This window comes from Pinus tabuliformis, chromosome X (assembly GCF_031772625.1).
Source record: "Pinus tabuliformis cultivar Carrire ecotype Pingquan chromosome X, CPIR1, whole genome shotgun sequence".
Taxonomy (NCBI): domain Eukaryota; kingdom Viridiplantae; phylum Streptophyta; class Pinopsida; order Pinales; family Pinaceae; genus Pinus; species Pinus tabuliformis.
The window spans coordinates 1,468,258,958-1,468,264,437 of record NC_142308.1 but is presented as its reverse complement, the minus strand read 5'-3'; the positions used below and the strand labels follow the sequence as shown (position 1 = coordinate 1,468,264,437).

The 5,480-nt window shown below is 37.6% G+C and overlaps 1 pseudogene; it reads right to left on the bottom strand.

Annotated features, from left to right (window-relative positions):
• Positions 1-358: 358 nt before the first annotated feature.
• On the bottom strand, positions 359-1,602 carry LOC149145538 (uncharacterized; annotated as a pseudogene).
• Positions 1,603-5,480: the final 3,878 nt, after the last annotated feature.

Below are 5,480 nucleotides of genomic sequence, written 5' to 3'. Positions count from 1 at the left end.
AACATAGCTCTCCTTGCTTGCTTGTAGGGTTTAATATATTGACAAGAGTGGATATCCTAGGAGCCAACCTACTTTGCTGTGGTAGAATATATATATATATAGCTATAACTTTACCGTTTGAGCAAACATTTAGGAGTCAAATCCATTGGAAAATGTAACAAAATATTTCCAAAGCATCCATGCATCTCATTCATATGTTACAATAAAATTTCATGCAAATGGATTACATGATTTTTTTTCTTATGCATGAAATAGATTAAAACACCAAAAATAGATAAAAAATGCAATCACACACCATTCATAATAAACAAAAATAATTTCTATGTTTCCAAAACAAAAATAATTTCCTGCGCATGGATTACATGATGGATGCGCAAGAGAGTGTGGATCTAATCAACTTTCCTGCACATGGCTTACATGATAGGACTGCTGTGGGAGAACCCCAATTTAAGTATTCCTCTGTAACTTCAACATTGCCTGCAGCATGAATAGGATTCCAAACATGCGTGGCGCTAATTCCTTTGAACCCCATACCCATCAACTCTGCAACAAAACAGGAGTTAGTGATGGCCATGTTTCTCTTGTAGGTATCATGTACATGATCATCCTCACAGTTGCAGGTTGCAGTTCTCTTGCAGCAGCCCAACCACATGGAGTGCATGTATTTGTATTTTCTCCATGGGGCGAGGTGCATCCCATTCTTCTTCAACGAATTCTTCACACCTTCGCACATTATCTTTACAATGGATTGCAATTTATCACCCCTCCCAACATATATGTTGGGAAGCAACTCAAGAAGGGCGCTGTATTCCCTGGTGGGTCTCGCTATCTCAAACTGCGTTATGAAATCCAAGTCCGCAAACAAACGAACGCTTCTGCCTGATTTTGTGCTCTTCAATATCACATCCAAGTATTCATAGTTACCTGCACAAAAATTCCCATCTCGTTAATGAAGAAGAATTCACGAAAGCATATATTTGAAAATTAAAAAAATTGGCAGCCAAAGAGACCCACTAACCGGAAGGAAAGCTTCTACTATTATCGTTGGGGTGCGATTTGCAGATTGCTGCATCATATCCCACACTTCTAAGATGGCACATCACGGACTTTTTGAGGCATTCTGCTTGTGGTTGTTGCTGCAGTTTCCCGGCTATTTCCAGACACTTAGCTGTTTTGGCCAACAGGGTTAACTCTGTAGCACAACTGCAAGATATAATGCCCTAAGAAATATTCCAATCATTTCAGTTCAGAATGTCGAAGAACATACTCAATATAGCAATATATATTAATATTAAAAGCAGGCAATACAAAAGTCAGATTGAAGAGGAAAGTTTTAGGGTTTGATGTATAATATACCTGAAGTATCTCAAACTGTCGTTGTTGAACAAAATTTTGGCAATCCTCCGTGATGTTGGTATCCATGGTTTGATTGAGGGGAGATAGGTCTGCTTTTGCGCTTGCGCTTGATTCCTCCATAAATCATGCAACCATATCCCCGAGGCACGCTGAGTCGGTCTCGTATTCGTTTTCGGTTCCGCTGCTACTATTTCCTCTCTTTGGTTGAATCTCATCAACACTGTGGCGCACAAAGAATGTAGGCATTGCGAATTATAAGCAATTTTGGCAGACAAATATGATGGTAAGAAATGCAAAAGCCAGAGGGGAGTAGAGAGCAGGAGGGCAGAGTGTCATTCCTTTCCGTTGTGGGGTGAATGAATGTGGTGGAGAAGATCGAAGATAATTGATTTTCTTTCCATGCAGCCATGCCACGGAGCCAAGAACTCGGAGGTGAAAAGAAGGCAACTCAACCGATATTTGGAAAAAGAAGTCAAAGTGCAGTGCATGCTTGCATGAATCGAACACTTCAAATCAACGGTTGACACTGTCTCATCTAATCGAACTGAGCATGGTAAAAGTGTTGACAAAGAAGTTGATGCATAGGGAGACCTATCGGCCTAAAACTAATAAAATAATTAAAAAGTCAAAGGTAACCATTGAGAAGACAAGAAATGAATTTTTTAAAATGATTTTTTAAAAATTCAAGGAGAGAGGAAATTTGACATAAATAAAGAGTTAAAATGAATATTTTAATGTGAAATAATAATAATAGAGGGAAGTGATTGGCCAATAATTTAAAAATTAGACACTCAATAAGAAATTATAGAATTCTATGAGATAAAATATAATAAAATTAGGAAAAATATATTATATAATGATTATTGTTATTAAATTTTTTAAAATAGTATGAACATAAAAACAAAAGAGAGAGGGGATAAAAATTGAAAAGGGATAGAAAATATATATTAAAAAATATTATGTATATTAAATTATATTAATTGTAATAATAGATTATAAAATATATATTAAGGAATATATTATTATGGCAATGTCAATGTTTTAAATAAACTTATAGTGCTTTAAGACACTTGTAAATTATAAAATATTATATTAAGAATATTATAATTTTAATCTACTTAGAATGATGATAAAAAAATATTCACATACATAATTTCTTATATTCCACTTACACATTTCCCCTATACTGGGTTGTAGAGCATCTCTTGGAGAAATGATGGTGAAACTTTTTTTCCAAAACAAAAATCAATAGTAAAGTTACAAAATCTGTCCCTTTTTTTCCAAAACAAAAATCAACAATAAAGTTATACATTTTGTCCCTTGATGAGATTTTCCCAAAACCTTTATATATGGAGAAAAATGGTTGAGAACTAGAGCCCTTGTGTTGCAAACCTTTGAATGTACCAATTTCCTTAATACCTTGTGCAATAACCTTCCCTGTAATATTTTTATTGCATTATATGTGTAGGGTTTTAAATCTATTTTTGTATGGTTTACTTTATTATATGATGGTTCTATGCATTTGTAAAATCACATAACTTGATCCCATGTTTAAGGATAGAGGTGGTGTTGTCGTTGCGACAAACACCCTCAAAATTTTCACTTACAGTTGAATTTTGGAGCCTACTTGTGATCCTACGATTTGTCGTTCCAAGTTAATCATAGTTCATGTTTGGTTGATTTTTTGGACACTATGCAACTAAGTGTCCACATAAGAAATCCGATAAGAAGCTTTCAGGAGGAGTAGGAGGTAATGCTCTCGCATCACAATTCGAATTGGATTTCACCCTCATTGCATGCATGACAAGTACTGTGCGAAGAAATGTATGGTACTTGGATTCTAGAGCCTCATTTCATATGACAGGGCCTAAGGAGTTCTTCAATAGCCTGGAGGAGAAGGACCTACAATTACACATAGAAATTGAAGATGATGGGTGGTATAGTACCAAAGGGACTGGTACTTTCACCTTTAATAGGGAGTCAAGCTCTCATCTTCACCTGAAAAATGTAATGTACTTGCCTAGTCTGAAGAAAAAAATGAATTCGATAGCTATATTGAGGAGAAAGGTTATGATGTGGTGTTCACTAAAGGGAAGGATTCTCGGATTCATGTTGCCACTCGACAAGTAAAATAAATTGGTGTTATAGTTAAAAATATCTAGAAGCTAGAGGTGGATGCATGCGCCGCATTGAGAAGCAAAGCAGAACATGTTCAGAGTTGATATGTTGGAGAACTCTGACATAGGTGCGTGGGTCATCTACACCATCAAGCTTTGAAAATCATGCAACAGATCACCACAAGGCTTTCTAAATGCACCCTTGACCAACATGATGCTCGCAAAGGATGCACTCTAGGAAAATATGTCAAAGCCTCCTTCCAGGGTCGAGATAGCAGAGTTGGAGCGATCTTGGAGCAAGTCCACTCTGATGTGTGTGGATAATTTTCCATCGTCTCAATTGCAAAACATAGGTATTATGTAATTTTCGTAGATGAATTTTCCCGCAAGCATTCGATCTATTTTATGAAGAAGATAGATGAAGTGTCTGCAAAATTTATTGAATTCAAAGCATTGGTTAAAAATGAGAGTGGTCAAAAAATTAAATCCTTGAGAAGTGATAATGGAGGAGAATTTGTGTCTAATGCTTTCAAATATTTTTTTGCCAAGGAAGGCATTAGAAGAGAACTGATTTCACCCCACAACCCAAAACACAATGGGGTGGAGGAGAGGAAAAAAAGAAGCATTGTAGGGGTTGCAAGAGTGATGTTGCATGATCAAGGACTGCCACTATATATGTGGGCAAAAGCATGCAATACAACAATTTATTTGCACAACCAGAGCTCTCACAAAATACTTGGCATGATCACACCCAAAGAAGATTTATCTGTGAGGAAGCCAGATGTATCCCATTTCAAATTTTTTGAGATAGAGTCTATTGTCATGACTCTAAGGATAGTAGGAAAATGTTGGATTCTACACTTGAGATGGGGATCTTTGTAGGATACAAAAATACACCTCATAACTATCAGGAATTGTCCCTCACTCAAGATGATAGTGATGAGGAGAGATGTCATATTTGATGAGGAGAAGGCTATGAGATGCTCTCTAGAGCGAGAGATGACTATTGCACTAGAGGAGGAGGTTCTATCTCCAAAGAGGGGCCTCAGTTAGAGACTCAATATGTTGTGGAGAAGCCACATGTGGAGGAGCAAAGAGTAGGCAGGGTGGAAGCACCCACTCAACTAGAATATTCTACAGAGGGGAGGAAGAGAACCAGAGAGGCAGACATGTTGGTGCAGGATGCACATGAGCATGTGGGAGCTCCTACATCCTTGCACAGGCAGAAGAGATCACTAGATACATATATTGGTTATATGACACTTGTGACAAAACTCATTGACTCTGAGCCTTTTACATTTAAGGAGGTAGTTTCCCAATAAGTGTGGGTAGATTCCATGGTCGAGGAGTATGACTCCATCACAAGAACAATGTATGGGAGGTGGTGCCAATACCAGTGAATAAGTTATTGGTTGGTTCTAGATGAATATACAAAGTGAAGCATGAAGTTGATCGAAGTATCAAGAATTACAAGGCCAGATTTTTGGCCAAAGGCTTCTCACAGGTAGAGGTAGTTGATTATGAGGAGACATTTTCCCTAATGGAAAGATACTCTTCCATCAGAACCATTACAACAATAGTTGCGTAGATGGGGTGGAAGATACACTAGATGGATGTGAATACTGCCTTCCTCAATGGAGTGGTTGAGGAAGAGATTTACATAGATAATCCTGAGGGGTTTGATACATTTGATAGGGAGACACATGTGTGTAGACTCAGGGGAGCCCTTTATGGTCTCAAGAAAGCACCCTATTCTTGGTACACTTGGATAGACACATATCTCAGTGGATTGTGCTTCACTAAGAGTGAAGCAGATGCCAATCTCTACTACATTATGGTAGATGGAAAATTACTCATTCTAGTCTTGTATGTAGATGACTTGATACTAACAGGGGATGAGAAGCCGATCTAATATTGCATGGAGGACCTTCCAAGAGAGTCCCAGATGAAGGAAATGGGCTTGATGCACTACTTCATTGGTTTGGAGGTGTGGCAAAGAGATGGAAA